This window comes from Dasypus novemcinctus, chromosome 22, assembly GCF_030445035.2.
Source record: "Dasypus novemcinctus isolate mDasNov1 chromosome 22, mDasNov1.1.hap2, whole genome shotgun sequence".
Classification (NCBI taxonomy): Eukaryota; Metazoa; Chordata; class Mammalia; order Cingulata; family Dasypodidae; genus Dasypus; species Dasypus novemcinctus.
Window position 1 is genome coordinate 30,916,085 of NC_080694.1, and position 7,851 is coordinate 30,923,935.

The 7,851-nt window shown below is 37.0% G+C and overlaps 2 pseudogenes; both read left to right on the top strand.

Annotated features, from left to right (window-relative positions):
* The first annotated feature begins 392 nt into the window (after positions 1-392).
* On the top strand, positions 393-1,152 carry LOC101419367 (very long chain fatty acid elongase 6 pseudogene; annotated as a pseudogene).
* A 1,952-nt stretch (positions 1,153-3,104) lies between these two features.
* On the top strand, positions 3,105-3,609 carry LOC101419809 (large ribosomal subunit protein uL23-like; annotated as a pseudogene).
* Positions 3,610-7,851: the final 4,242 nt, after the last annotated feature.

Here is a 7,851-nt window from a genome sequence, read left to right on the forward strand (position 1 = left end):
TATGCAAAGATGTAATTTGTACCAAGTACAAAAAAACATTGGATGAAGGGGCAGAGGAACATTGTAAGTGTATGCTATTGAAGATAAGTTGTTATCAAATAGGATATGATTGTTCTAGATTTAGGATGTTAAATTTTAAAACCACAAGGAATTAATTTCCTCCTACAGTGCATGCTGATGTCAGGAGAACTCCAGACCAAGGAGAAGGAAGCAGTGGAGGCACAGGCAATGTTCAACCTTGGATGTTGCTAAGAGAGGTTGGTAGAAATACTGAGACCCAGAGGCAAGGGAGATGGATGAGGAAGCAGACAGGAGAGTACCTGAAATCCAGTGCTTTAAATATTATTTTATTTTGTATAGAGAACACGTAGGAACTCCAAAGATCAGCCCCAATGAACATGTCAGTATTGGCTTTATAAGAACATAGATTTGAAAAGCACTTCAGTGATAATGAAGGCATCCAATAGATGCAGGAAAACTGGAAGAAACCATGTCTTTATATTTGGTGATTGGCACCTAATGAACAAATGGGCAAAGTCTGAACTGAGGAAGCCGTTAGTCTCAGGTCTTTGACCCTTGAGGTCTTCAGTATTTTCCATGCTCTTTAAACTGGTGTTTACATGGGGTATATTTTGATGACCAAAGTCCTGAAGCAAGCAGCTTCTGACCAGAGCTTTTACAATGGAACTGTCAGCAAATTCTGGGCTTATGCATAAGCACCCAACTAGGGGACACAATTTTCATTATTCTGAGGAAACAAAAGCTGATCTTCCTTCACTGATACCACCACATCACTGTGTTCCGGTACTCTTGGTACTCCTACAAAGACATGGTTGCTGGGGGTGGTTGGTTCATGACTATGAACCGTATCAAGCATGCTGTGATGTACTCTTGCTATACTTTGAGGGCAGTGGGTTTCTGAGTCTCCCATATTCATTTCCTTGTTCTAGATAACCTAGATGGTGATGAACTGTGTTAATAACTACCTATTCTTTTCCTGAATGCCCCAAGACAAATATGACTCTCACTTTCAGAACATCTTCTGGTCCTCACTCATGTGCATCTTCTGCTATTTCTTTGAGGCCTATATCAGCATATCAAGGAAAACAAGAAAGGCTGAATAGTGTTGTTACTGAGGAGGAATACATAGTTCAGGATCATCAAGAAAAATAGTACACAAAAGAATATGGCACAAAGAATCACATATGGTGTGGTTAAAACAAAACAAAACATAGAAGTGAACACAAAACCCAAGGCAGCTTAGGGATAATTAGGTTGATTTAACCCAGTAAGTTTATGATCCCCTTTTGGAGAGGATTCGCTGAATTCATCTCCATCTCAAAGGACTTCTGCTGGAAGACCCCATTCTCTCTTTATCTCTCAACTCTAGGACAAATGAGAACAAAGTGAACCCAAGGTAGAGAGAATAACAGAAGACAACAAGTCTATTAACATTATATGAAAAATGTATTTACTGAGTTTTAAATATTTATCTCTAAAGCTAAAAGAATTTTACTTTAAAAACTGTGCAAGCACACATAATCCTTTTTAATGGTTTTTTTTTTTACATTCAATGAAGCTAACACAAAAGATAAAAATAGAAGACATAGGGTGTGCATCTAGAACAATAATGCTTTCACAAAAATTAAAACCTTTTTAAGAGGGGTTAGCAGTGTTGCCCCGATGAGAAAAATGTTTTAATCATCTCTTATAAAAATGGATGTAAAAAACTACATTTTGACTAAGAGAAAGACATATTTGCCCTCACTGCACAGCCTCAAGTTAATTAGTTTGCCAAAAATGAAAGGGCAAAACACTTTTCCAAGATTCTTACTGAGCAGATTGAAGTAATGCAGCTCAATTCCCAAAGGAGCAGTTCCATCCCATAGCATTTCTAACAGTTAAACTGCAATGTCTACCTCTTAAATGAGATAGGAAGAATTATCCTTTGTTCAGCTATCCAGGTTTTTGAACAGAAGAATATATACAGAATAGAAGAGAGAGGAACTTAGTGAAATTATCTGAAAAATGAATCTATATTCTCTGTAAAAATTTTCAGTCCCATACCATTCTTGAGCTGGGAAAAGAGAAAGACAGTAGAAAAAGAGGTAAGCTGAAGAGCCATTCAATTGACAAACAATAGGTATGCCCTCTCACCTGACTTTACACATACTCATAACTTTCCAAATGAAATCCCATGGTACAGTCCATATTTTCTATTAATATATTTTTGTGGATATCAAAAAGACATCTCAAGGGTCTTCCTGATTTTGGATGAGCTGTTTTCTGCATCATCTGCATTTGCTCCCCAAGCAATGTAGAGGTGTTTAAAGTGCCCTCTGCTGGTCACATGGAGATAGTTCTGCAAACATACTTCACGGCAAGTTTGGCTATAACAGTTGACAGCAAAAGGCCCCTTATATACAGATTTACCCCTCAAGTTTGAAATGATAAAAAATAGCCATCATATATTTACCAGATCATAAGATACCTTACTTCAAGTCAGCTTCAGAATTTTTTAAAAGGGGCTTTTGCTCTGTAACTCAGAAAATCAATTTATTAAGAACCATATTCTTTTAAAAGGTTATATTATCTGTAATATTTTAGTCCTTTTCAAGCCAAATAAACATTTCTAGTATTTCAAAGAAGGAAAAAAAATTTATTTATCAGTTTATGATGTCTTTGTATTGGGCCATAGATGAGAAACAATGAAGGAATATTCTATTTTAAGGGCAAAAACTGACATGAGCTGAAAAGACAGGTCCTGCTATTAGTAACGACTAACAGATTCTTAGGAGGAGAATAATGCTGTTTAGAACTTTGAGAATACATAATACTGTACAAGAAAGCTTTTTTATTATAACAAAATGAGAAGAAAATTTTAAATGAGGAAAAGGTGAAATAACAACTGACCTGGGATTAATCGAAACAGTAGTTAGAGGTTTGTTTGGATAATTTAATTATTTAATTCAGTTATTTGTCATTGATCTTTTAATACAGGCTAGAATAAGGAAATGAACATAAATCTTAAATAGATGGCAAAAACCTGAACCCCATGGTAACCACAAATAGAATACAATAAAAATATATTCAGTTTTTTTTTCATGAAGATGGTGCTGAAAGTGAAGAGGGAAGCACCTGCCCCTCCCAAAACCAAAGCAAAAGCAAAAGCTTTGAAAGCCAAGAAGGCAGACTGAAAGGCGTCCACAGCCACAAGAAAAGATCTGCATGTCACCCACCTTCTGGTGACCTAAGATGCTGCATCTCAGAAAACAGCCCAAATATCCTCAGAAAAGCACCCCCAGGAGAAACAAGCATGACCACTGGGCCAACATCAAGCTGTCCCTGACCACCAAGTCACCCAGGAAGAAGACTGAAGACAACAACACACTTGTGTTCACTGTGGATGTCAAGGCCAACAAGCACCAGGTCAAGCAAGCTGTGGAGAAGTTCTATGACCTTGACGTGACCAAGGTCAACACCCTCTTCAGGCCTGATGGAGAGAAGAAGGCATATGTTCTACTGGCTCCTGACTATGATGCTTTGGATGTTGCCAACAAAATTGGTATCATCTAAACTGAGTCCAGCTGGCTAATTCTAAATATATACATTTTTTGATGTGTGTGTGCTACTCGAAATGGTACAATACAAAAAAACACAAATAAATATGGAAGATATTAAGAGAAAACTTGAGGATAAAAAAATGTAAAGGACTTACAAAGACAGAATAGTAAAATGGCAGGAGAAAGTACTGCATTATTGGTAGTTTTTTAACTGTAAATGGATTAAACTCTCCAAGCAGAAGGCAAAGATTGGCAAAATGGATAAAAAAGCCTGACACAACTATATACTGTTAAAAAGGGACTTGCCTTAAATCCAAAGCATAAGTAGGTTGAAAGTGAGAGGATGGAAAGTAGTAACCAAAAGAGAGCTGGAGTAGCTATATTAATATCAGATAAAGCAGACGTGAAGTCAAAAACAGTTATGAGGGACAAAGAAGGTCATTATATGCAAATAAAGGGTAAGTAATAAAAGGAGAAGTAGACGGTTCTACATTAGTATTAGGAGATTTCAATACATCATTTTCAATAATGGATAGGACATCTAGACAAAAGATCAATAAGGAAATAGATTTGTACGATATTTTGAACTAGACAGACCTAACATATATAAGAACATTTCACCTGTGTATTCACTAGAGAATACACAGTCTTCTCTACTGCCCATGGAATCATTCTCCAGGATAGACCGTATATTAGGACACAAGACATGTCCTAATAAAGTCAAAAACAAAAAAAGACAAAAAATATAAATTCAAAAATACTGAAATCATACAGTGCATATACTCCAGCCACAGGGAATGAAGCTACAAATCAATAACAGAAAGATAAATGGAAAATTCACAAATATATAGGAATTAAACAATGTATTCTTAAAAACCCAGAGGGTCAAAGAAGAAATCACATGGGAAATTTGGAAATATATTGAAGTGAGTGAAAATGAAAACAGAACACACAAAAACTTATCGGATGCAGCAAAGGCAGTGCTGCAAGGGAATGTTACAGCTCTAGATGCTTACATTGAAAAACAACAAAGGTTTCAAAACAGATACCTACGTTCAAAACTGGGAATCTAGAAAAAGAACAAAGTAAACAAAGTGAGCAGAAGGATGGAAATAAAAAAGATTAGAGCAGAGATAAATGAAATAGAGAATGAAAAATAGAATCAACAAAACCAAAAGTTGGTTCTTTGAAAAGAGCAATATAATGAAAAAAAATGTTGCCTTAGAATGACAAAGAAAAAAAAAGAGAGGACACAAATGACTAAAATCAGAAATGAAAGAGTGTACATTATTACCAACATCACAGAAATAAGAAGATATTATGAACAACTGTACGCCAACAAATTAGGTAACCTAGATGAAATACACAAATTCTTAGAATCGTAAAAACTGACTCAAAAATAAATAAAAGATCTCAGCAAACCAATAACAAGCACAGAGCTTGAGTCAATGATCAAAAACCTCCCAGAAAAGAAAAGTCCAAGACCAGAAAGCATCACAGGGGAATTTTACCAAACATTCCAAGAAGAATTAGCACCAATCCTGCTCAAACTCTTCTGAAAAATTGAAGAAGAGGTAACACTCCCCAATAACATCTCCTGACTCATTTTATAAGAGCAGATAAAGATACCACAATGAAAGAAAATTATAGATCAATATCCCCAATGAATATAGACGCAAAAGTCCTCAAAAAAATACGAACAAATAGAATCCATCAGCATATCAAGAGAACTGTGCATGATGATCAAGTGGGATTCAGGTAGCAAGTGTGGTTTAACATAAAACCAATTAATGTAATAAGTCATGTTAACAGAACAAAGGATGAAAACCACATTATCATGTCATTGACACAGAAAAGGCATTTGGCAAAATCCAGCATCCCTTCCTTTTTTAAAAATTAAATTGTCTTTTCTTTAAAAAGATACATAGATGGCAAAAAAATGTTGCATTAAAAATATGAGGTTCCCACATACCCCACACCCCACCCCACCCCACTCCTCCCACATCAACAACCTCTTTCATCAGTGTGGCACATTCATTGCATTTGGTGAATACATTTTGGAGCACTGCTGCACCACATGGATTATAGTTTAGATTGTAGTTTACACTCTCCCCCAGTACATTCAGTATGTTATGGCAGGCTATATAATGTCCTGCTGTGATCAGCTCACAATAGGTTGGCTTGAAGGGAAGGCAACACAGAACTTTATGAAATAAAGGGACAATGAGAGAGACACAAGAGAGGAGATAAAACTGGGACCAGGGGACTCACAGCTTCTTGAACTGAGAGCCTTGACTCTAGTTTCTACCTCGTATTTATTGGAAACTACTGAGCAACTGTTTGCTATCAGAACTGCAACATTAACTACTGCAATAATAGGGAACAACTGCAACATCTACAATAGAACAGATGTAACATTTACAATGAAGAACCGGTAAACCAGTTTCCCACAACAATGTCCAGGATCTGTCCCTGCAATATCATTTAGGACAATTCCAAGTTCCAAAAATGCCCCGACATCTCATCTCTTCTTCCCTCTCCCTGCCCTCAGCAACTACCATGGCCAATTTCTCCAGATCTACAGTTTCTTCCATTACTAATCACAATGGTTCTACAGTAGAATACCAGTAAGTTCACTCTAATCCATATTTTGTTCTTCGAGCCTGTGGACCCTGGGTTTGTGATGTCCACTCCACCTCTATACTGAGAGGGGGCTTGGATCCCACAAGGCTGATGGGTGTGATTCTCTTGCTTGGAGTTGTCAGCATCTCTTCTTAATAAAAAACATTTTGAAAACTAGGAAAAGAAGAGCATATATTCAAAACCCACAACTAAGATCATACTCATTGGTGAAAGATTGAACACTTTCCCTCTACAATGAGGAACAAGACCCTGTCACCAATGTAATTCAGCATTATACTGGAAGTTCTAGCTAGAGCAATTAGGCAAGAGAAAGAAATAAAAGAGAGAAGCGGATTTGACTCAATGGATAGAGTGTCAGCCTACCACATGGGGGGTCCAGGGTTCAAACCCAGGGCCTCCTGACCCATGTGGTGAGCTGGTTCACATCCAGTGCTGATGTGCGCAATGAGTGCCATGCCACTCAGGGATGTCCCCCATATAGGGGAGCCCCACATGTAAGGAGTACACCATAAGGAGAGTCACCATGTGTAGAAAAAAAAAGTCCAGCCTGCCCAGGCGTGGCACCACACACATCGAGAGCTGATGCAGCAAGATGACACAACAGCAGCAACAAAAAAGAGACACAGATTCCCAGTGCTGCTGACAAGAATAGAAGCAGACACAGAAGAACACACAACAATGGACACAGAGAGCAGACTACTGCAGGGGGGAGAACAGGAGAGAAATAAATAAAAATAAATATTTTTTAAAAAGACAAACAAATTAGAAAGGAAGAAGTAAAACTTACCCTATTTATAGATGATATGTTCCCATACATAGAAAATCCTAAAAAATCCACAACCAAGCTACTTGAACAAACTTGGCAAAGTGGAAGTGTACAATACCAACATGCAAAAACTCAGTAGTATTTCTATACACTTGGAATGAACACTCTGAAGAAAAAAATCCATTCGCAGTAGCAACTAAAAAAATGAAATACCTAGCCAAGGATGTAAAGGACTTATACACAGAAACTACAAAATGTGACTAAAAAAAAATCAAAGAAGACCTAAATAAATGAAAAGGCATTCCATGTTCATGGAATGAAAGACTAAATATTGTTATCAATCCTATGTAAAGCAATTTGCATATTCAAAACAATTTCAATCAAAATGTCAAAAGCCTACTTTGCAGAAATGGAAAAGCCAATAAAATTTATATGGAAGAGTAAGGGGATCTGAATAACCAAAGTCATCTAGAAAAAGAATGAAGTTGGAGGACTCACATTTCCTGTACCGAAGACTATTACAAAGCCAAAGTAATCAAAACAGCATGATACTCGCACAGGGACAGGCATATAGACCAATGGAATAGAACTGAGATGTCAGAAACCAACACTTACTGGCCAACTGATTTTTTATAAGGGTGCCAAGTCCACCCAATTGGTAATGAACAGCCTCCTCAACAAGTGGGAAAACTGCATGTCTATATGCAAATGAATGACGATGGGTCATTAACTCACACTGTATAGAAACATCAACTCAAATTGGATCAAAGACCTAAACATAAGAATCAAAACTATGAGACTCCAAGAAGAAAATACATGGAAGCATTTTCAGGACTTTATGTTAGGCAATGGTATCTTAGACTTTATAACCAAAGCACA